The sequence below is a fragment of the Saccopteryx bilineata genome, chromosome 1 (assembly GCF_036850765.1).
Source record: "Saccopteryx bilineata isolate mSacBil1 chromosome 1, mSacBil1_pri_phased_curated, whole genome shotgun sequence".
Classification (NCBI taxonomy): domain Eukaryota; kingdom Metazoa; phylum Chordata; class Mammalia; order Chiroptera; family Emballonuridae; genus Saccopteryx; species Saccopteryx bilineata.
Window position 1 is genome coordinate 406,305,481 of NC_089490.1, and position 24,091 is coordinate 406,329,571.

The 24,091-nt window shown below is 67.0% G+C and overlaps 1 protein-coding gene and 1 long non-coding RNA gene across 2 annotated transcripts in view; both read right to left on the bottom strand.

Moving 5' to 3' along the window:
- The window catches only part of MRPL23 (mitochondrial ribosomal protein L23), a 177,358-nt gene that overhangs the window by 133,827 nt on the left and 19,440 nt on the right, over window positions 1-24,091 (bottom strand). The window lies entirely within an intron of this gene.
- Window positions 14,064-17,649, bottom strand: LOC136320944 (uncharacterized). Its single transcript, XR_010728395.1, has 3 exons — window positions 17,609-17,649; window positions 17,207-17,327; window positions 14,064-14,444 (listed from the first exon to the last, which is right to left on the bottom strand). It is a non-coding gene; the product is annotated as an uncharacterized lncRNA (long non-coding RNA).

Consider the following 24,091-nt stretch of genomic DNA (forward strand, 5'->3'; position numbering starts at 1 on the left):
TGCAGGCTGCCGGCCCGTCCACTCACCCCAGTGGGCTTTGCAGGGTGGGGTGGGGTAGGGGGGACAAAGAAATTCATCCGTTAGATGTCAAGAGTTAGAACCGTCAAGGGCCTTTATTACAAACACCATCTCTGCTGCGAGTTTTGCAAACCGGGTCTCGAAGTTTGCAGAGCCCTGGCCAGGGACAGCGGCATGGGCACCGCTGGGTTGGCGGGCGTGGGTCGGAGGGGAGAGGAGAAAGTGTGTGCTGGAAGCCTGTTTGGGGAACGCGCAGGGCGTGGGGAGACCTCCAGGAAAGGGGCAGGCGGCCCTCCGGGGCTGCGAGGTCAGCAGAGCTGCCTCCCCAGGGTTTCTCGGACGGACCTCTCCGGGTCACGGGGACAGAGTCACACCACACTGACACCTGGGGCCCCTGAGGCCCTCTGAGAAAGGTGCCTCCGATTGGAATGTGGATGGGTGGGGTTGCTTCCCACACCCACCGATGATGAGAACGAATGCTGAGGGCCCCAGTGCTCCCACACACACACCCCACCCCACCCCACCCCACACCCCGCCATCTGCCCCCTTTGAACGCACAGGCCAGGGTCTACAAGACGGTGGGGTGCAAGTTTTTCTGCTTTTAGGGCCGGTTTCGGCGGGTGGGACGGGGAGGGAGCCTGGGAGAGGTGTGGGGTGGCCTCTGAGGCCGGGGGGCGGGGGTGGGGGGAGGCTGAGAAGCCACAGGCCAAGGCCTGGCTCTGCAAACAGGTCGTGAGCCCCGCGCCTCGCCCAGGGCTGGGAAAACAGGCAGGAGCCCGCCCCGCCCGCAGAGCGCTCTGAGGAGCTGTGGCCTGCAGGTTGGAATGTGTTTACCTTTGGCCCAACCCGATTTCCTGCTTTTTAGAAAAAGGGGCTTAGAGAGAGCTTCGTCGTTCGTTACACAGGCTCCAGGCGCCCCCGCCACGCCACCCAAAGGCACTTCCAGAATGCCCCTAAGTGTCACCAAGCAAACAGGGTCTTGAATTTCACCCCCAAACCCCAGCCCGGGAGTGGGGGCAGGGGCGGGGGGCCCAGCGGCAGGCACACGGTGTGGGGGAGTCTGGGAGGAGGGCGTTTCCAATGCTGGGTGAGACCCCGCCCGGGACAGTTCCCAAGGGTCCCGGCCACACTCTCCACCCCTGCTGGGCTCCCAGCACACACACAAAAAAGCCAAGCCGGGCTGTCACACCTGGACCCCTGTCCCCCTGTCCCCAGCGCCAGGGCTGTGTGACTGGAGGGTCAGGCTGAGCAGGCCAAATTATCCGGAAAACGGGACCTAATGCCTGTGTGTGCACGGGCCTGTTCACGTTTCTGTCCTTGTGTTTCTCCGTGTCTATCCGTGTGTGTGTGTGTGTGTGTGTGTGCACGCGTGTGTCTGTGCCCGGCCCCCGCGGCCCCGTGTGCAGCACGAGGGACCTCCCTGCCCTGGCCGTGTGTGGCACAGCCGTGGGGTTCTGGCTGTGACCGAGGGTGCCCGTTCCGGGTTCTCTAACCGCACTCCCCTGCTGAAGGCACGGCTGTGGGTCCCAGTCCTGCTGGGAAGCGCTCTGTGGGGCCCGCTGACTTTTGTGTGGCCCAGCCCCAGCGGGACCAGTGTCCCCCTGGAGGGTGGACATCTGAGCCTGGCCGTCTTGGGTGTCTTGTGCCTTTGTCTGGGTTCGTGCTGTGGCCTGGATTTCATGACCTAGGCGCCCACTTTCAGGTGGGAAGGACGGACGGTTTGGGGGGCGTGGTGGAGTCAGAACACTGGTGAACCCACTGAATGAGGACGGGGAAAAGAATGAAAAGATCCTGACCACACAAAGGACCAGGACTCCCTCACACAGGCCTAACGGGAGGCTTGGGGTCTGACTTCACAAAGGCTTCCGTGCCACCCCGGGCTCCCAGGCGGACAGCAGCTTCACCCCCTCGGAGCTGGGGTGACATCTGAGCCCAGAGTGGAGGGGCCGAGGGCCCGGGGTGAGTGAGGGCTGCAGGTGGCCCTTGCCCACACGAGGCCGGGAGCTTCCGCCGCCGGCGTGAGCCTTGACCGGGGCCCAGGCTGGTCTCTCCCCGCGGGCCCTCGTCTCCCCTGGGTGTCAGGGACCTCCAGTGGGTCGTATCTGACAAGCACCAGAGAGCCAGGGGCCCAGCAGAGACGGTATGGTCCCCGAAGTTGGGAAAGAAAGTTTGAGAAGGAGCGTGGACCAGCTATGGCTCCCGGCGGGCCAGGCCGTGCTGACCACGCCAGGCTGCAGCCCAGGCCGCCCCCCATCTCTCCCACCTCTCCTTCCTGCCTGTCCTCCCTGCCTGCCTTGCCCCTTCCCTCCCTTCCCCGGACCTCTCCCCAGCCTGCACCTGGTGACACGCTTGGCCCTCCTCCAGGGGTGAGGGGCACCAGCGGGGGGCCCCTTCCTGGAAGCCCACCTGCAGGTCGGCTTGCTGGGAAGGGGCCTGCGTGTGGGCGCCCCCGCCCCCCGCCCGCGCCGGCCGTTTCCTGGAAGCGGTCACTGCGGATATTCTGTTCCTTGTCAGCACCGTGCTCGCATAAAGTAGACACTGAGTCCCTTGTCCTCCCTGGAGCCGCGCTCCATCACTGAACACCTGGCCGGACACGGGCGGGCCGCCCCGGCCCACGGGGGCGCGGCGAGGGCCCGAGGCTGAACCAGTAAACAGGCATGGGCGCCAAACGCGGGGGGCCCCGGTCCCCGCTTCTCCCCCGAGAGCCTGCCTCCACATGCCGGGCCCCTGGTGCCTGCGTCCTGGAGGGGCCCACTGGGCAGGACGGACGGGGAGGGGGGCTGAGAAGGCGGCGGGGGGCAGCGTACCGACCCCCAGGGCCGTGTGGGGGGCACCGTTCCGACCCCCAGGGCCGTGTGGGGGGCACCGTTCCGACCCCCAGGGCCGTGTGGGGGGCACCGTACCCACCCCCAGGGCCGTGTGGGGGGCACTGTTCCGACCCCCAGGGCCGTGTGTGGGGCACCGTTCCGACCCCCAGGGCCGTGTGGGGGGCACCGTTCCGACCCCCAGGGCCGTGTGGGGCAAGGGGTCCAGGCGGTGGTGGGTCCCCCCACGTTGCAGAAACACACACACAGACTTGGAGGTTAGGCTGGAAGGGGGGGCGCCCCAGGAGCTGCAGCCAGAGAGGAGGGTGTGGCAGATTAGGACGTTAGAGCTGGACAAACGCTGCCCCTTCCCTGCACAGCCCCCCGTGCGCCCGCACGCGGGAAGGGAAGGGAAGGGAGGCTGCCCCCCTCCGCCACGGGGCAGGGGGGCGGGAGGGTGGGGGTGACATGCCGCAGCAGCTTGGAGCCTGTGGGTCTGGTATGCAGCCCGGAGGGTGGGAGGAGGGAGGAAGGATGGCGGGAAGACCATTCCCTGGGCTGGGGCCCGAGCAGGGAGCGGAGAGGGGTGGGTGGGATGCTTGGAACCCGATGCTGGCTCACAGCCGGGCGCTGAGGCAGGGCTGCGGCTGGGGCTGGGGCCCCGATGGGGGAACAGCGCGGGCGCTCCTGAGACCAGGCCTGGGGTGCTGGGGAGACAGGGTTTGGGGGTCCGGGGTGGGGGGAGGGAGCAGGCCTGCTCTCCTCTCCTCCCCCTCCTCTTCCTGCCCGCACAGGCAGGCAGATGGGTCTGGTGTGACCTGCAGGACACGGGGCTCGGAGGGGGGAGTGGAAGCAGGGGCCCCTTGGGTTTATTCAGGTGGCTTTTGGATCACGCCCTGTGTGTGCAGGGCCCACAGGAACAGAGCGGCACACACAGAGCCCCCGTCAGTGCCCCATTGGTCGGCGGTGATATCACCCCTGTGTCAACACCGGGCCGTCCACAGCTTCCCGCCCGGCTGGCTGGGTTTATGGAGCAGGACCGATGGCCTCCGCCCGGCGCCCCACACACTGGCCCACTGTTCTGGGGTCTGGGGGGGAGGCTGCTCCACCACCCTGCGCCCCCGTGCCGCCTGCTCCACTGAGCCCCCGAGTCCCGGCGTGTCTCCACCGGAGAGTGTGGGGGTCCCCGGGCCTGGGCTCCGCCTCCTCCTCCCTCTGGAAGAGGCTCAGAGGGCCTGGGACACAGGCCCGTCTGTGGGCTGATGGGGGCACAGAGGGGGTTCTGGGATCCGTCTCAGGCTGGGCACGGTGGAGCGGGTTCTCGGGGAGCCCTCCAACGTGGGTCAGCACTCCACAGACCCCAGAGAAGTCAAAAGAGACCCCTCCCCTTCCTTGTTCCCACACTCTGGCCGACCATCCTGGGGACTGCACGCCACTGGGCAGAAGGGAGGACGGGAGGAGTAGCCGTGGTGACACCCTGGGACCAGGGAGGGCCCCGCTGGGCGTCCCCGAAGCCAGGAGAGGGGTGAGAGCTCTGGGGAGGGGCCGGCGTCGGACGTGGCCTGACGCCCCAGCTTCCCAGAACCCCTCGGCGGGGAAGGCACCGTCTCTGCCAGGCCATGGTGACCCTGGGGAGGCCAGGTGCTGGAGGACGGGCACTGGGTACAGGCCGTGTGCGCCCCCATGGGCATCCAGGGGGGCGCTCCCTCCACACACCCCCTCCCACCCCGCTGCGCCAGACCGCACTGGCCTGGGGGGGGGGTCTGCTCTGCTGCATCAGCCACCCTGAGGGTGCACACCCCTGTCTGAGAGGTTTCTGGGGCCCAGGTGGGATAAGTCAGGCTAGAACGGCGGAGAAAGCCTGGGACAGAGGGTCGGTGGCCTCTCCAGGGACCCATCTCCTGGGGCTTGGGACCACCTAGGATGCCCTGAGACACAGTGTGACCCTGTGTGCTGGTCTGAGACAGGCCCGAGGTGCCACTTGTGCTGTGGGTGGGTCCTGGGGGGCGACAGTTTTCCATTGTTCACTGACCTCTGTCACCAAAAGGGGGGGGGTGAAGGAGGGGACAGAGCCTCTGGGCCACCAGGAGGATCCCTGCAGGCTGTCACCCTCGCAGGCCAAGCTCCCCGCAGCGGCCTGAGTCCCCGGGGTTGAGCCCGTTGGGCGTTGAGCTAAGGTGCAGGTCTTGGATCCCCCCAACAGCCCCCGCCACCCCTGCATCCCGTTCCGGCCCCCGTGGGTGGTCCCCCCCCCCCCGCCCCGGGCTGAGCTGCAGCCTGGGGTCTGCCTTGCTGCAGGCCCTCTACCCTCGCCCCCAGCCCCCCTTCCAGGTGAAGGGCCTCGCCTTGGGAGCCTTGGGACACGGGGCAGAGGGCATGTGTGCCAAGAGTGGCCCCCGGGGGACACGTGGCTGTTTGCAGTTCGGAGGCGGCCGAGATAAAGTGGCTGTTTTCCCGGCGGGAACAAAGCCAGGGGGGCTGGGGGCCGCGGGGGCGGGGGGAGGGTGTCAAGGCTAGGCTGGCTGCTCAGGCTGCTCTGGTTCTCACGGGGTCCGGGATCATGGCACCATGGGGTCCCCTGCCACGGTGCCAGGACGGGGCAGGCGTAGCACGGCTCCCCCCCACGCACACACCATGGGACAGTCACCCCTCCACTCCCAGGACCCCTTCCCTGCCCCGCAGACAGTTGAGAGGGTCCCAGTGTATCAGACCCTCCCGCATGTGGGTACTGTCATGCAACAGCAATCTAATTAAGGCCAAACTTTATGGGTCCTGAGATCTGGGTCGAGCCCGGCCCCGGCCCAAAGGGCTGCCAGCCTGAGACAGTGACCCAGATAATAGGGGGGAGGCTGGGACAAGAGGACTAAGGGCTGACATGTTATCCTGTCACCATAAAGGCTACTGGAGGGGAGGGGAGGGGAGGACGGGACCTCAGGCCCTGGGTGGCGGGATCTGGAGGAAATGGAATCTCAGATGGAATTTCAGATGGCCTGGCCGCTGGCTCGGAGCAGGACATCCTGGGGCTGGAAACCTGGGGCCTCACCCTGCCCACCCCACCCCGCTTCCCTCGGGGGCGCCCACAGGCCGCCCCAGACCCCTCGCTCCCAGCTGGGTGTCGGAGCCCCGCCAGCAGGCTGAGCCCTGGCCAGGGAGCCCTCGCTGGGAGCTTGAGGCCGGTGGTGAGGCTGTGGCTCCCCAGCACCGGACGGACGGGCCCATAGGCCAGGACAGCCCCCAGCATCTCAGCTCCCTGCCATCCATCACAGGCCTGTCACCCAGGAATGCGGTCCAGAGGTGCACTCCCTCTGACAGAGGCCCCTGCGGCTCCAGCTCCCCCCCCCCGCACTGCACCCACTCCGGTTCACAGCCGAGGGGTCCCCCATCCCCACAGAGGAGGGGTCCCCCATCCCCACCGCTCCGGCTGTCCGGGGTGCACTCCCTCTGACAGAGGCCCCTGCGGCTCCAGCCCCCCCCACTGCACCCACTCCCGTTCACAGCGGAGGGGGGGGTCCCCCGTCCCCACCGCTCCAGCTGCCTGGGGTGCACTCCCTCTGACGGAGGCCCCTGCGGCTCCAGCCCCCCCCACTGCACCCACTCCGGTTCACAGCCGAGGGGTCCCCCATCCCCACAGAGGAGGGGTCCCCCATCCCCACCGCTCCGGCTGTCCGGGGTGCACTCCCTCTGACAGAGGCCCCTGCGGCTCCAGCCCCCCCCACTGCACCCACTCCGGTTCACAGCCGAGGAGGGGTCCCCCATCCCCACCGCTCCAGCTGACTGGGGTGCTCCCCCTCTGCCCCCACCCCCGTTTTCCAGCCTGAGCTTAGGAAAGAGATGTGGGGGTGTGCACTTAAGTCAGCTCAGGGAGCCCCGGCCGTCGTGTTGGGGGCTCCGGGCACGCCTGCTGAGTGTCTCAGAAACGGGGTGCCCCACAAACCTAGCCGGCCAGCTCTCCTTGAGAGGAGAAGTGGGACAGCCAGCCCACCCTCTTGGGCAAGAACAGCACATGGCCTATCGCTTCCAAAACGGCGCAAGGCCCCGACAGAGGGCTGGGGTTCCGTCCGGGGGTGGGGGGCCAGCGTGCACCCTGAGAAGACCTGTGCGTTCTGCCCACCCCCGCCTGAGGCCAGGCCCAGCACCGGGAGAGCGCACAGAAAGGGCTGGACAGCTGGACGGCCGCAGGAAGCCCAGCGGGTCCCAAACAGTGGCTGCCCTGCCCCAGGAGCCTTGCATGAAAAACAAAAGTTTGGGGACGGAGGCAGGCAGGCCAGCCAGGGAGGTGCTGGGGAAACCCCACAAACAGCGGCTCCCACAGGGAGGACCGGAAGCCTCCAGCTGACCCTCCGCGCTGCCTGCTGCCCGCAGGCCCGGCTGTGACTCGGCGCAGGCTGCCCGCCTGCTGGCCGGAGCCGTCCATCTGCTCTGTTTTCCTCGGCACCTGGCGGGGGGGGGGGGGGTACACCTCTGTCAATCACACACACTTTTTTAAATTTTATTTTAACACTTGAGCCAGCAACTGCCCTGGGGTGTGCGGGGGTGTGGGGGGGGGTGGAGAAGAGGAGACTGCCAGGTCTGGCAAGCCTGACCTCAGCCCCGGTCACTCATGGCCAGCCCCGTGTGGCCTGGCCCGAGTCCTCAGTCCCTCCTGACCCAGTCCCGGGCCTCTCCTGGGTGGCCTCAGGGACGCTCCCTAGAAGGTCTGCAAGGTCCCCAACTTGGAGTTGTCTGGCTCCAGCAGCCAAGAAGTAGGGTGTGTGTGTGTGTGTGTGTGTGTGTGCACTTTGACCCTGGTGTCCCCTGCACCAGAGCTGGATTCTGGTTGTGACCGAAAACACAGCTGGGGAGACATGCTCTATAACACAGGCGTGCAAGTGACAATGGCTCACGTGGCCTCAGGCTGGCTCAGGGGCTCGGGGCAGAGCACCTCTGGACTGGCAGTGAGGGAGGAGGGACCACCACATCCCCATTCTGCAGACGAGGAAACTGAGGCACCGACAGGTGGGAAGGAGTCCCTGAGCTCCCACAACCGCTCTGAGAACCACCCAGGACGTGGGTCTAGAAACCCACGCCTCACCTCCCTCTCTAGGACCCTCCCCCACCCCAGGGCAGAATAGCCCGGCCTTCCTAGGGGGGAAAGTGGGCGCTGGCCAACAAAAAGATTGCCCTGGATTGTCAGGGTCAGGCCAGGGGGCAGACACAGACAGGGAGGGAACTCTGGGGAAGGTCCGAGGCTTCCCTCCAAGGAGGAAGCTTGCAAAGGAAGGCAGGTATCTGCAATCCCACCTCTACCCCCCCCCACTCCCGAGCCGGGGCAGGATGAAGGGGTGCCGCTGTGTGGTCTCTGGGAATACCCCACCCCGGGCGAAGTCCAGGGCGCTGACCTCGAGCCTGGGGAGGCAGGGATAGAGGAGGTGGCGGTGGGCGAGAGGCCCCTGGCTTGCTAAGTGGGGTAAAGGGTAGTGCGCCCTCTCTGGGGGTGAGCAGGTGGCCCTGCGGCTGGTCTCACACACACTCTGAGTCCTTCGTGCTGTGTTCCGCCTGAGGGTCACCTTGGGGTGGGGTCTCTGCCTACTGCCTGCGCCCCACTGGGCATGAATGGTGGCCGGCTGCCCAGAAAGGCCCGTTCTTTCTGAGGATTGCCCAGCCCTGGGGGTGTTTCTGGGATTCTCTGCAAGCTGGCTACCCCCTGCGCCTCACCAATGTGCCACAGGTGTCTACTGTGATCATCTTGACCGGGCAGGATTTTTGTACCCAGCCCCCAGCCCCCAGCCCGGGCTAGGCTGGGCTGGACTTCTAGTTCTGAGGGGCACAGCACCAGGCCCACGGAGGCCCCATTACAGATGCCCAGGGGGTGCTAACTGCGCCCAGGCACAGGCTGGGGGGGGGAGAGGTGCCCCAAAGCCAGCTCGCACTTCCTCCCACCTTCCCCATGGGTCCAGGGAACAGAAGGGGTGTGGGGGGTGTGGGGTGCAGCTGGGGCAACGTCATCATCCTGCTAGACACTTCTCAGGGCCCTGTGGGCTGGGGGGCCCTTGCTCGGGCTGTCTCCAGGATTCCCAGGGGTACCCGCTCCCTCTCCGTGGGCAGGGGGCAGCCTGCGGGTGGGAGAGAGCTCCCCTCCCCCCGCCCCAGAGGCCTGGGCTCAGAGGACCCCTAGGAAGAGTGAGGCTAGGTTTCCTTCCGAGAGGAGAAAGGGCCACACTGCTTTAGCGAGGGCAGTGGGGGCAGGAGGACCCTGAGCCACCCGACCCCCACCTCAGGGAGCCCCTGCACCTTCCGTTCCAAGGCCTCTCTCTGCTCATGAGGCTCGGGAGCAAAGAGCACGGTGGGAGGCGAGGGGCCCGGTGTAGGGATCAGGCCAGGGACCCCCTCCCCAGTCCCCCGGCCGCCCCCATGCCTGGCTCTGGGAGCAGTCACCCCTGAAAACAGGCAGACCATAGAGCAACTTCCCCGGAGCTAGGGGGCAGTGGGGTACCCACTTCTGGCCAGGAAGGACCCAGCTCCCACCGGCTGGGAGGCTTCCTCAGAGACCCCCACACGGCTCGCCAGCAATCAGAGAAGCGCCAGCCACACTGTTTATTTTCAAGTGACATTTTCAAGAAAAACAGCTTCCCCCAAATGCTTGACCTTGCTTTTGGAATGTGGAGAGGCAAACAGCTGTCCACTCCCCGGACCCTGCACAGCAGCCCCTGAGGAGGGGCAGGAGCTGGGACGGGGGGGGGGGGACTCCTGGGGGACACGGGCTCTACGTGGTCAGAGCGTGGAACCCGGCTCTGGGCTCTGTTCCCAGTCGCGCTGTGTCCCCAGCAGGGCGCTGACACCCCCACCCCACCCCCGCAGCCCCTGCAGGGACAGCTTATTTTGGCCGGGTCCCATGGCCCAGAGCTCCGAGTTCTGGGACACCAGCTCCCAGCAGCACGCGCCACGGTTCTGGGGCAGCCCCGTTCTGCTGCTCCTGCTGGGCGCCCAGCTAGTGTCCCCCTCGGCCTGCAGCCGGCCCCCGCCCTCCTGCCCTCCTCGGAGCCCTCGCCTCCAGGAAGCCCTCCAGGGCCCAACGGCAGAGTCTGCTCTCCGGGGGCAGCTGGCAGCCCCCACGCCTGTGCTGGGCACAGCCAGGGCCCTGTGCCCCCAGGCCCCCAGGCCCCCAGGGCAGAGATCCCGTTGGGGTGGGGGGCGGCTGGGGGGGAGGCGGGGCAGCTGGCTCAGGGACTCCTACCCTAGGTGACTTCCTGGAGCCTGTCCCTCAGCCTGTGTCAGCCAGCGGCTCTCTGCGCCCGCAGCCGGGGGGGGGGGGTCTGGTGAGCCAGACCACCCCCACTCTCCTGCCCTGGGGTGCCCACAGTCAGAGAGGTGCAGGGTGCACCCCCCCAAGCTCCTTCCCCAGCAACGGCCTCCCTCCCCCTGCTGAGGGGCCTGGCCGGGTCCCTGACATCCCCGCTGCAGAGGGAGGCCGGGAGGGAGGGAGAGAGGGAGGGAGGAGGGGGCGCGGGCACTGCCCCCAACCCCCCGGCTTCCTGTTTCACAGCCCACAGAGCTCTAAAGGCTGCAGGTCCCGGACATCAAAGGCCCGGGAAGCTCATTGTGCTGAATTAAGTGTAAATGAACCAGAGGCATGTGGCTTGCATTTCCACAGTGACGCCTGCCCGCCTGCTCGGGAGGGCTGGGGGGGCCCAGGAGGGGAGGGCGGGCAGGAGGGGAGGCGGGAAGGCGGCCTGGGAGGGTGGCCCCACCGGAACTGCCCCCCGGCCCCCCCTCGGCCACTGCCCCTTGCCCCCAGGAACTGCATAAACAAGCCCCTCAAGGTGAACCTCCTCAGAACTAACTCCAAAGCACATGGACTGCGGGGGGCCAGGATTCCTGAGGGGGCTGCCCGCACTCCGGGCCCCCCTCTGTGTGCTCAGCAGGCAGCACTAAATATTTGCCAAAGTCGAGTGCCCTCGAGGGCCCAGGGTGGCCTTGGGGATCATCCGGCCTTGAGTCGCCCTGCCCTGCTTTCTGAGGCCGGCAGGAGAGGTGCTGGCCTCCCAGGGCACGTGGAGCTCGGGGGGCCGACAGACAGACAGACAAAGAGCCAGGAACTCTATAGTAAAACCTGGGCTCTCAGCCCCTAAAGGGTCCTACTGGGTGCGGGGACAGGGTAGAGAGGCCAGAGGGGTGAAGGCAGTTGTGGGGACCCCCCCAGAGAAAGTCGCCAAGCCCAGGGTCCCCCCTTCTACGCGGTGGGACCCCCTCCTCCCAGCCCCCTGCTCCCCCAGTGACTGCGGAGTTTCCTGGTTCTGCTCAGAAGGTCCCGGGAGAGGGGTCGGCAGGCCGGAGATCGTGTGGTGGGAGCGGGGGCCGGGGGGGGGGGGCCGGGGGGGCCGGGGAAGGGCGCAGAGAGAGCGGCCAGAGGAGGGGCGCTCAGAAGTCAATGACCCGGAGGGTTATCTTGGGTCTCTTTGCACACAGAGTCTCGTCTGCAAAGTTGGCTGAGCAAACACCGGAGCCAAGGGTCGGGGAGATAGGGCCGGCGGCCCCCCACTGCCGCCTCCTCTGTGCCCCCACGCTCGCTCCTACCCCGCCCGCCTGCCCCGGTCAAAATCCAGCTCACCATCTGCCCCCTTGATGACCTAGTGTTCCAGGAGGCCCAGGGGTCCCAGCCTCACTGGACACCCCGGCCTCCACTCCCTCCCCACCAGGGGAGAGCGACCCCGGCCGGGTCCCCTCCGAGGGGAGGGCTCCTCCCTGGGCCACAGGCTGTCTTGCTTCTCTGGTGTTACACGCTGACGTGGGCCTGGTTGGGGTGGCCCTAGCTCATCATCCCCAGTGATGTCTCTGCTAGACAGCGGTGGTGACTTGGTTTCCCCAAAGCCACCCAAATCCTGGAGCCCTGCTGGGTCCACTGAAGGGGTGGGGTGTGGGAGGGTGCACTTCCCTTCGGGAAAGGCCCTGCAACCCCAGAGAAGGGAGACAGGAGGGTTGAGGAGCCACTTTGGAAGCCACTGCAGGCAGGGGTTGGGGAAGGGGCCCCCAAGGGAGGTAGGAGCCCGCCCCCCAGCCCCCGGGGCTCCCGGCCGCCCCTCCTGCAGCTGCCGGGCTAATCCCGCTCTTTCCCCCTGGTGTGAGTCTCCACCACAATCAATCACGGAGGGCTCAGCCTCGGGGCTGGGACATCTGCAGCTCCAGAGGGTTCTCAGGGGCCAGACCCACCAGACGGTGGGCTCTGCCCTCTCCCGCCCCAGGGGCACCCCCACTGAGAGCCCAAACTAGAGGGACTGGGCCCAAGGGAGGGAGGCCCAGGGCCGAAGAGAGAGAGGCTGGAGGTGCTCGGGGGACCCCAGGCTTCGGCTTGCTTCCCAGGAAACCCCACCCCCCGACCCCATAAGCTCATGACACCCTGCACCCCACGGTTCTGCCTCTGGTCACCGTGCCTGTGGTGTGGTGACCACTCAGGGCTGGGAGCTGGCTCCCTCACCAGCCGGGGTCAAAGGTCTTTGATGAGCCGCTGGAAGAAGAAAGGGGGGCAGGCTGACAGATGGGCACAGCTGGGATTCTTCCACACGGACAGGGAGCCCCCTGCCCCATCCGTTCCGGCCCACCCAGGACCATGCGTCCATCCTCCCCCTCTCTCTATCTCTCTCTCTCTCCTAATACCCTCCGGCTCCTTCCCAGTACCCAAGGCATTTGCACACATTTTCCAAATTCTCGGGCCATTGCTGTTTCCTCTTTAAATTCCTCGCCCCCCCCCCCTCAATCACCACCACCCCACCCCATCCCCAACCATGGGAAACACGGCCACTGCCTGGACACATGCTCCATCCTAGGACGGGTGTGTGTGTGGGGGGGAGCAGCTGGCTGGTCCCGGCAGCTGTGAGGTATGGGGGTGCCAAGGAGGAGAGCCGATTACAGGGCGTCGTGGGAAAGCCGTGAGGGAGCCTTCCCCAGAGCCCCTCCTGCCTCTAGCCCGGGGCCGTTCCCTCGCAGGGTTTCTGGCCTCCCAATAGCTCTGGGGGGAGGCAGATGCCGCCCCCCCACCCCAGCTGGGACCCCTGTGTCCTGCTGGCCGTAGGGTCTGCCAGGAATGTTCATCATCTGCCCGGGCAGAGGAGGCCCCCTCATCGGTCCTGCTGGGATGCTTACTCACTGGCACACAGGATGGGGCCCAGCCAAGTCCCACACATCCAACGGGCATTCCACACCCAGGACCGAGGGTGGCCACGGCTTCCCTCCTGGAAAGAGCTACGAGTAGGAGGCAGCCCAGCCAGGTGTGCCCAGGGCAGACGCCGGGGCCGGGGGCTGTGACCCCTCAGTGGACGCGGGCAGCACACTGACAGCGGGTGACCACCCTGCAGACGGAGGGCAGCTCCCCTGCTGGTGACGGGGGCTCTCCCTGCCCACCCGGAACGGACAGGGAGACCTGACCCCAGAGCCCCGGGACCCCTCCTGGACATTCCTGGGGCAGCTGTGGTCTCAATTAGCCCCAAATTGCCCAACCAGCCCTTTGTGGACGGCAGCCCAGGGGTGGGGGCCGCGGGGGACTCTCAGGCCTTCCTCCTCCTCCCCGAGGCTCTGACAGGACTCTCTCCCACAGCCATTTCTCCGTTCATTCCTGCCGCCCCTTCTTCTCATAATAAAAAACAATTCTGTCTCCCGCCCGCCTGCTGAGACGGACCCCAAGGCCACACGGCCTGAAGTGGCCACCCGGGCGGGTTGACTGTGGCCAGTCTGTGCCCTCTTTCCTGGGGCTCACGTCCCAGGGGGCTCTCCGAGCCTCAGGTGACGGGGCTGTTTAAACGGCCAGTCCCTGCACTCACCCCGCGCCTTGCCTCGTCCAGGCCCAGGCCCAGCCGGCCAGCCTGGGGCCCGTCCGAAAGGAGGAATTCTGTGTCTCCTCGGGCACGTGCCCACGGTGCCCGGAGGCCGCGGGCTTTCCCGCACTGCGTGTCCTCACTGCCAGCCCACAGGCGGCCACCTCTGCCCCAGGTCAGGGCTCAGCCGCTGTGCCCACGGGCAGAAGCCAGGGGCGGGAAAGCCAGAGGCCGTGGGCTGGGACAGTGGCAGGTCACCGTGGGAAGAAAGGGGACAGTCTCCTGGTGGAGGGCCAGGGCGGGCAGGCAGGTCAGCGCCCAGAGAGGCAAGGGTGGAGAGCCCAGGAGCCAGGCCGGCGAGGTGCCACCTCACGGCCTGGGCCTCGGCCGGGGGGACGCTGCCCAGCGGGTGGGCGACGACTCCACAGGTGTTCCTGAACTCAGCTTTGTGCTTTTATTGCGGTGACTCGTGGGACACAGAACCTACCGCCACCCTCAGGTCTCCCCGGCGCCCCCAAACTGGAGGCTGCCTCCTCCTTGAACTTGCCCGGCCTCCTCGGCCTTCCCTCCCCCACCCCGAGGGGAGACGGGGAGAGGAGGCCGCTCCACATCACACGGCCGCGGCCCTCAGAGACAGGCGTCCACTGCTCTCCTCCTCGAGGTCCCGGGGAAAGCGGACGGCCGCTGGGGGTGAGGTGGACAGGCCGGGAACGTGGCGGAGGGGCCCCATGAGCCTGAGGCCGGCAAGCGAGCTGACCCGTCCGTCCGTCTGTCCGTCCGTGGGCCCAGGCCCTGCTGCCCACCTGCTGACCAGACGGTTGGCTGCACAGCTTGACAGCTAAAGGGGGTGGATGGGAGAGTTCACCTTCCAGCCTCTGGTTGTCATTAGCTGTTCCCAGGCGGGACCCTGCAGCCAGCGAGGGCCGGGCTTGCTTGCGGGAGGCCACCTGGACCTCATTATCCTTAAGTGGTGGGGGTCTGAGAGTGTGGGGGAAGGGAGGAAGAGCTGCCTGCCCTCACTCCCGCCCCCTCCCCCGCACACCCTCCCAGCCAGGACTTTGTGTGTGTGTGTGGGGGGGGGGGCTACACACACAGAGAGGACTGAATGGGGCCTCCTGCAGCCTGGAAAGGGGGCATCTGTAGACAGTGCAGCCCAGTGGGCTGAAGGACAAAACAGGAGGTCGGATCCTGGCCCTTCCCGCAGGCACCCTGGCGGGAACGGTGTACGGTCAAAGCCCACCACCCCCAGCAATGGGAGGGGAGAAGGCCCCTTCCTCACCAGCCCCACCCCGACAAGGGCCCTCCTGGCTCCCCCCACTTCTGTCCCCTCCCCCCCCCCCACTCCCGGCAGGCGATGGATCCAGGGGACTGTTCAGGGGACTGTGGGCCAACACGCCATGGCCCAAGGTCCCCAAGGTGCCCAGGATTCCAGCTCTGCTGTGAAGAGCTCGGCCTCACGGGACCCTCAGCTCACAGGGGGCCAACTGGGTCCCGTGCGGGGAAGGACGAGGCTCTGGGTGGGGACCCCCAGCACGAGTGAGCCACAGTGAGGCCCCCAGCTCCTGCCCCCGGGGAGCAGATTCCTCGAGGGGGACACTCAGGGCCCGGGCTGGAGGAGCCTGTCCAGCACCCGCACGCAAGGACCCATCCCATCACCCAGAGCCCAGAGGAGGATCCCTGCTGGCTGACCACAGGAATGTGCAAAATGGCCACTGGACAGAGGCGGGCAGGGAGGGGCGGGCAGGCGGGGCGGCCTCCTGCCGGCCGACCAGAGGGATGGCACCCTCGCCTCCCCTCGTCTTGACCGCAGCCACCGTGTTTTTACCCACTGAGCAAACACCCAGTGAACGAGGCACAAAGGAGCCGGCCAGAGGGACGGTGGATCCTGTCCTTTCTTCTTAATCCCTCTGGCTTAGGGTTTCCCCGGTCTGGACAGCCTGTCTGAGGGGAAGGCTGCCTGCCCAAGGGCACACGGGCATCCGTCCGGGGACGTCCGGGCAGTGACCAATCCCCGGGCGTCCTGTCACGCGCCCTGCACCCTGGGCCTTTTCCCAGCCGGCCGGTGGGGAAGCGGCCACTGTGGCTCCCCGAGTCTTGGTGAGATGGTCAAGGATGGGCCTGTGATGGTGACCGGCGTCCGGCCATGTCCGTGAGGAAAAGAGGAGCACAGGTGGGGACCTAGGACCTCCTTGCCATCCCCTCGGACAAACCATGGACCATGGAGAGCAACCCTCCCTGCAGCCCCCCGCCCACCATCACCACCACCAGGAGACCACCCTGGGCCGGAGCCCAGCACGGCCACCGTCGTGTCTCGGCTGTCCAGCTGGGGACAGGTCAGTTCCCAGACGCCAAGGCCGGAGCAAGTCTGTGATGAACCTCAGACTCACGCTGGGCACGGGGGTGCCAGGTGAGGGGCCCGCCCTGGTCGTTGAAGATGAGACTCGGGCTGGCTGGGACGCCGGCCCCGGAGGAAGGAGGTGATGCCACCGTCCCGGCTGTATCCAGGAGGCGATGCCCAGAGCCCAGCTCTGGGGGCTTGGAGGGCACCAGAACCCCCCTGGAAACACCCATCACCCCCGCCCCAAGCTGGGAGCCCCAAGCCCAACTGTCCCGCGTGGTCCCGGGGAGGGGCTCACCCCCCCACCCCAAGTCAGGAACTGTTCTCCAAGCCCACCCCAGCCCAGCCTCTTCCCTGCCAAGCCGGCTTCCCAGGGGATGGGGAGCAGATCCCGGTCCCTCCCGGAGGCTCCCCGCCCGGGTCCAGGGGATGCCCCTCGGCTTGCCCAGCTCCTGCCGGACGAGGGAGGGGGCTGGCCGGGCCACGCACAGCCTGGTAGCCTCTGGGGTAAGCGGACCTCACGGGGAAAGAGGGTCTGTGCTCCTGTCTAATCTCCCGGCCCCCACCCCACGCGGCCTGGGAGTTCTGAATTAAGCAACTAATTAGTGCCTTGCCCCAGCCTCCCCTTGATGGGCCTTGAACTCCGCAATGATGCTCTGCGTTCTTCTGGGGGGCTTTATTTCCAGGCAGCCTTGGGCCCCGGTCCAAGAGAAAGGAGCTGAGGGGGCTGTCTACCCCCCCCCCCAACAGGAGGACGGATGTCCAGACAGCGGAGAGGGGGTGGTGTGCGGCCCAGCGAGCTGGCATCCGCTCTGGACAGTGTGGGGTCAAGCCCTCACTCTGAGGGGAGGGGAGTGCCGGGTGCTGCCCCCCCCCAGCAACTGGGGCTCCTGGGAATGGGAGTGGGGCTGCTGAACAGCCCTGGGTTTCTAGAAGGTTCTTCCATATCTCTTCTGATGTGAGTTACTCTATGCCATTTGGCCCTATGGGCTGAGGGCCCCTTTGCCTGGGCACCTACCTCTGACCATGGGGAGAGCCCTGGACCTCAACCCCCTGCCCAGCGAAGGATGTGTGGCGGGAGGTGGCGTGCGGCCGCTCCGGAGACCGCCGCCTTCTCCAGAACCCATGCTGCGTGAAGACACCCCGGCCTGGGGCTGGGGGGTGGGGGGGAGGACGGAGCAGCCTCACGGGGGTAACGCAGCCCCAGAGCCCCCAGCCCCTCTGGACACCTCACGGCTGCCCCCTCCCGCCGGCCCACCAACCTGGAAGTGAAGACATTGGTCTCCTCTAGTTTGGCCGCCCTCGTGACCACTGATTGCCCAGCGTGGTCTCAGGGGGCTGAGGGCCTGGGCACAGCGGGTACACCAAATGGCCGTCCCGAGCCTGTGCAGCGAGAAAGAGAGCTCCGCTCTTTGGCTGGTGGACGCTGAGCCCCTCTGTCCAGCCCCCACGGGCTTCCGTGGCTCCCTACCCCCTTCCTCCACCAGCACCTCTGCCACCACCCGCCCCCGGGGAAAGGCTCTGCCCCCCCCAGCCCTCTTGCCTCTGCATCTCACGATGTGGCCCTCCCCCCTCCCCCCTCTCTCCCTGACACCTGTCCTCTCTACCCCCAGTGTCCACTCTGCCCCCCACAGAGACGCCCCACGCTCCCCAAGGCCCCTCACCTGTGTGCCCTCTCCCTGTGCTCTGCCTCTCAGAACTGTCCACCTCCTCCCTGGACCCGTCTCCACGAGGGGCAAGCGGGGCGGCCAGCGAGAGCGTGCTGGTGCGTGCGTGCGGGGCGGCCTGGGAGGTTCGAGGAAGTGGCCGTGTGGGTGGCCATGTGCGTGGGTGGCCCGGGCCGGGTGGAGGAGCGGGGTGTCCCCTGCAGGAAGCATGCACCTCGGGGTGCCCCGCCTTTGCAGCCAAGGCAGGGCGAGGTCTGGCCGGGGCTTCCCCGCTGGTGCCTGAGTGACCCAGCCTGAGACGGAGCCACCGAGAGCTGGGGGGTGGGGGTGGGAGTTGAGGGGGACCTGCAGGCAAACCATACCTTACCTGGTGACCACGGGGTCCCTACCGTGGCCCTCGGACCACCCTGGAGCCTCATCTAGGCCTCATGGAACCCCAGAGGGACAGGACCTGGGGCCCATGGAAACATGACCTAACTGGGCGTCCTTGCATGGGGCTTCCGTCCCAAGAGCTGAGCCGGCCAGAAGTCTGCATCCAGCCTTCTGGGGCCGGAGCTGCCCACTGGGCTGCAGGCTGGCCTGTCTGGGATGCCCTTCACTCCGGGCTGGCCACCTCTCTCTGCAAGCGGGCGCGTGGGCAGCTGGAGGAGGCGGCCAGGCAAGCTGGCAGCGCAGCAGAGGGTGCACTGGCTACCTGGCTTCCTACAGGGGTTGGGAGGGTCCCAGCGGGCAGGCGGGCAGGAGGAACACGAGAGCTGGGACAAGGAGCCTCGAGGTGGGAGGCAGCAGACTGGGAGCCTGTCCCCGGGAAAGGGGACTGTCCCCTGTGGAGCTGCGCCAGGCACCGCCGGCCGGGCCCTCTGGGGTTTGCAGAAAGTGCTGACCTGCAGAGCCCATGGGCCAGGCTCGGGAGGACAGGAAGGAGCTCGCCGTCTGGCCTTGGGCACCGCTCACCCATCTCCCATTTCCAGGGCACTGGAGCTACCAAATCTGCCGGCTCTGTGCCTGGGCTGGGCTCTCCGGCACGCTCAGGGCTGGGCTGCCGGCCTCTTGGGAAGGAGGGTGAGATGTGGTCCACCCCTCACCCAGTGCCCTGGTCCGGGCCGCACACTCTGGCCTTCCCAGCACATCCTCCCAGTCCCTGGACAGTGTCTCTCCCTGGGAGCCGAGAGCGATGGAGCTGCCGCCCCCTACCCCCCACCCCACTCTGTGCCTCCTCCATCCCCAGTTCTCACAGCCGAGGACAAGGGCAGGACCACACACCAGGCAGCCCCAGTCCTTGGGTGTCTGAGGAGCGGGGAGCACAGCCCAGAGGCCATTTCGAGGCTCTGCCCAGAAGGAGGAGGGTGGGTGGGTGGGCAGCAGAGAGAACCAGGATGTGTTCCCCCTTCCCCTCCCCCCTGTGTGGCAGGTGAGGGTCGGACTGGGCAGTGCCTCCGTGTGGGGTGAAGGAGGGAGAACCAGCCCACAGGGCCGAGACAGCCAGGCCGGGCTGCGGGGTCTGCTAGGCGTCCTTGGGAGAAAAGGGGGCACAGACTGGGGAGGCGGATGGGCACAGCGGGGGAGTTGGTTCTGCAACTCAGTATGAGCAAGAGAGGGCTGGCCCGGGGCACTAATACCTTTCCCGTGGGGGCCTTGTGTCGGGGCCCCAGACCTGACCTGACACAGGAGAGCAGAGTGGGGAGGGGTCTCAGACCTGACCTGACACAGGAGAGCAGAGTGGGGAGGGAAAGGACAAGCCCCCCCCCAAGAAGGACCCCGGGGGCTGTGGAGGAGGCTGCAGAGGTCTGGGCCTGGGCTGGGGCCTGTTGGGGAGCCAGCCCCACGTTATGGGGAGGGGGTGAAGGAGAAGAGCTGCGGGGGACCCATGGGGAATTCCGTGGAGCTGGATGGTGGAGCCCGGCTGGGTGGGAGAGACATGAGGTGGGGCTCGGTGTGGGGGGTGCTAGGGTTTGCTCCTCGCCCCAGGAGTGGTATCTGGGGCCTGGAGGATCGGTGAGGGGGTGCTAGGGTTTGCTCCTCGCCCCAGGGGTGGTATCTGGGGCCTGGAGGATCGGGGTGGGGGGGTGCCAGGGTTTGCCCCTCGCCTCAGGGGTGGTATCTGGGGCCTGGAGGGTGGGGCGGGGGGTGTGCTGGGGTTTGCCCCTCGCCCCCGGGGTGGTATCTGGGGCCGGGAGGATCGGGGTGGGGGGGTGCCAGGGTTTGCCCCTCGCCCCAGGGGTGGTATCTGGGGCCTGGAGGATCGGGGTGGGGGGGTGCCAGGGTTTGCCCCTCGCCCCAGGGGTGGTATCTGGAGCCGGGAGGATCGGGGTGGGGGGGTGCCAGGGTTTGCCCCTCACCCCAGGAGTGGTATCTGGGGCCTGGAGGGTCAGTGAGGGGGCTGTGTCGGCGTGAGTGGGGGGACAGGGGGGCCCGACCCGGAGCCGGGCTGGCTGTGGGGTGTGCGGGAGCCCAGGCCAGCGTGTTGGGCAGGCAGGAGCGAGGAGGGGAAGGCCAGCTCTGCCCAGCACATGTGGGGACGGGGATGGACAGGCCACGGGTGAACAGAGACGGCAGCAGGCAGCCCCCTCGCCCACCCCACCCCCGCCCACCCGGGCCGCCATCCCACCACCCCCATCTCCGGCCTGCCCCACCCCCACCCGCTCAGGGGCCTTCTGGTTCCTATCAGGTGTCAGCCGTCTGGCTGTGACATAATGAGGCGGGCCGGGGTCAGCAGGGTGACCATTGGTGGCCCCGATGTTTGTGGAAATCCCCAAATCAAAATGACCCAACAGACAGGCTCCTCAGGACTGAATTTTCCTAGTGGGCCCCCCTTCAATTACCAAAAAGATGGACTGGCCAGGCCCTTCCCAGGACTGCGTCCCCATGGAGGGTAAAGCGGCCTGGCCCCCAGGACCACCTGGGACAGGGAGCGGAGCCCCCAGCGCAGTCACTGCCCCCGCCACAGGGTGGGGGGCTGGCGTGGGGGGGCTCCTCCAGGCTCACCTCTCTCCTGGGGGGGAGGGGGAGGCGGGAAGGGCAGCTGGGGCGGCCTGGAGGCGGCCACAGGAGACAAAGGACAACCTTTGATGGAGTGTGGCACCCCGTGTGACCCTCTCCTGAAGCTTGTGCCCCTTTCCCCCCTCCCCACCATGAAACGGAGGGGTCGGGGCAGCTGGCGGGACTTGGAAGCTGGGGAGGGGGCCCAGAGCTGGAGCCAAGCCCAGGGAGGAGGTCACGTGACCGGAATCGATAACTCACAGTCACGGAGGGGGGTGCGGGGAGGGGAAGGGGGGTCTCTTCGGCACCCAAGTTCAAAGTCTTGTGTGAGCAGACCTCACATCCTTCATGTCCCTCCCCTCCAGGTGTTATCTGGAAAAGAAATACTTTTCAAAGTACACGCTTGAAACTTCGGCATGAAAATTTAATGTCAGAAACCCCGGTAATCTCTTTCCCAGAGATAAGACACACAGCCCCAGGAGGAGAGGAGGGGAGGGGCGAGCCCGGCCCTTCAGCTCCGACTGCAGACGTGGAGCCGGAAGGCAGGGCTGGGGGCCTGCGCGGGGTGGGGGCGGGGGCGCCTGAGAACGGGCCCTGCAGGGTTGAAACTGCGGAAGGGGGGAGGAGGGCAGGGAGTTCCAGCACAGAGCACGTCCACTCCGCAGGCACATGCTGCAGCCTGTCTCCCGCCTGCCCTCGGGGGTGGACGGGTCCCGTGGGGTTGGGACCGGACATTCCTGCTGCTGCAGAGGTCCAGGGGTCCCCTGATGCCCCAGGCCTCTCCCTCTGACCCTCACGGAGGCCGTTCCTGGCCAGCATGGGGGGTTCAGGTTGTCAACAGCTGAATAGAGAAGGACAGCGTGGTCAGCTCCGCCCGTGACCTCCCTGGGCAGCACCCGGCTCCCTCCCGGCCAGCAGCAGCGCCTCCCTTGGGGGACACGACCCATGCAGTTTCGCTTCCAGGCCCATGCCCCTCGAAGGACACTGTCCCCCCCCCCCCCCCGCAAAGGCCCTGGCCCTGGGTCCATCGCAGCGGGTCAGTCCCCAAGGACCAAGCCTGGGTGTAGGTGTTAGGGGTTTAGAACTGCCCGGGTCGGTGCCCAGGCACCTCCCTTGGGTTTGGAGAGGTGAACAAAAGACCCCACAACCCCACTAAGCACTTGCCTCAGTTTCCCCTTGGTGACATAGACAAAATTTCTCTAGCTGGTCCCCAAGAGTCACCACCTGGAAACAAAGCCTTAGCCTCAGCCGTTGAGAGAATGGCCAGACCCTCGCGTCCCAGGGCGCCCCTGCCCAGGGTCCCGGCTCAGGCACCCCCGGAAGGCAGGTGGGCTGCCCCTTGGGCATGGGGGTGCCAGACCCAGATTTTTGGGACCGTGTTCTGGGGGAGGGGGAGTGGGAAGGCGCCTTGCTTAGAGCATGGGCCTGGCTTGGGGCCAGGGGGCCCAGGCTGCCCGCGCGAGCTCACCGCGTGATGCTACTGCCCTCATCAGGCGGCTACCACCCGGGGCTCCGGCCAGGTGACCCTCCCCAGCCCTGCTCTGAACGGTCCGGGGGCCCCACCGTCCTGAGGAACAGGGACCGGAGAAGCTGTGTCAGGGTCACCGAGTCCCCATTTTAACTGAAGGGGACAGAGATGCCCCCCTGGAGTGGACCCACTGTCCTGTGCACAGATGACCCAGAGCCCCAAGACCTGGCTTGCCCATGCATGGTCCAGCCCCTCTCTTGACAAACCCTAAGATCCTTGGGACCCTAAATGGGGTTGAGGGGGACATGCTGGCCGCCTTGCTCCTGACCCGCACCCCCATGCACATGCCTTTGTGTGACATCCTGGGCCAGAATGAGGACAAAAGGTGAGTGTCTTCTCTCCAACACGTCAGGAGTCAGGGGCCACTGCTGTGGGCTGTTTGCCAGCTGACCCCTCCCGGGTTGCTGTCACAAGGACACGGGTGTGACAGGGAGTCATGCCTCTGAGGTGACTAAGTGTCCAGTGCTCCTGCCCCATAGCCCCCAGCTCCCACCCAGGACTCTCACCTTGGCCCCTGGCCCTTGGCCCCTGCCCTCAGCCCCAGCAAGAATGTTCCATGACCCCGCAGGCAAGCATGTGTCCCGGCTTGTCAGGCCCCGTGCGCCTGTCCGGCGCCTGTCCCACTTTGCTCCCCCCACCCCCACCCCGCCTCAGCCTGGAGCCAACCCGCCCACACGGCCATCCCGTGTCCATCTCAGGGTCCTTCCTTAGGGCTCTCCGGCGGTGGGGAGCGGGGGGGGGGGGTGTCCCAGCTTCCTGGTCTCAGGGGCTGGTGGCGAAGTGTCCCTGCTTCTCCCGTCTGGTAACTGCAGACGCATCATCGGCGACAGGCCAGGCCACTCTCCCAGTTCCTCACTCTACACTCTGTGGGTCACCCCACAGCCTTGGGTCCCCTAAGCTGACCCACAGCTCAACCCTGCTGCACAGGACACACGCCCAGGACCCCAGTCTGCAGAGGGGCTTTGGGCTGGGAGGACCCAGGGGAGGCGAGCAAACACGAGAGGCCGAGGGGTCTCAGAAAAGGCTTTGAGTCCCCCCAACACGTCCCAGCCTCAACCTTCCCCTGGTGGCGGTCAGGGTGGGGGGTGCTCTCGGGGGGCCTGAAGGCCGCCCTGACCCCGGGGAGGTCGGGGGAGTTCAGAAACTGCTGCTCCGGTGGGGGCCATCTTGATGGATGGGGACAGCTGTGTCCCCCACCTCCCGGAGCTATTTCGGTTTCGGAGTGGGGGGGGAGGGCTGGCACGCAGCCCCGCCCTGCAGGCGGGCAACCTGATAGCTTCGGATGGAGGGCATTCCGGGCGCCCCTCCTCGCTCTCCTGGGGCAGCTGTCGGCTCCCCTTACCCCCCTGAGCCCCCGAGGAGGCTGGGAACACATAGCTTTCCCCTTTCGTACCCGCCCGAGGGGCCAAGGCGGATTTAGCTGGGGTGAGGTGGGGAGGGGGCGGGAGGAGCAGGGGAGGGGAGGGGGTCCGGGAGAGGTGAGGACAGGCCAGGACCGGAACCTCAGCTGCTCCCAACCCCGCTGGGCCCTCCTTCGGGGCCGGCCTGCACTTCCGCCAGGTTTTAATTTTAGGAGACACCTTCGAGAGTGTGTGTGCTGCCTCAACGGGGCGGTGGAGGGGTGTCAGGGGGGACTTGGGGACAAGCTCAGAGTGGTCACATGCCAGGTCAGCCCAGGATCCAGGGAAGACCTCAGTCCTGGTCTTAGAACCTGGAGCCTGGTGTCCTGACTGTGCGCTCTCCTCGCACACTCAGCCACACCTGCACCCCAGCAGGGGCCCGGGCGCCTTCCCCAGCGCCCCCTCTGGGGCCGTGCCTGGTGCTCGGAGCGAGACGCTGGCCACCCCTTCCTGCGCGTACCTCTCCCGGGAAGCCCGGGAGCACCCCACCTGCGCGTACCTCTCCCAGGAAGCCCGGGAGCACCCCACCTGCGCGTACCTCTCCCAGGAAGCCCGGGAGCACCCCACCTGCGC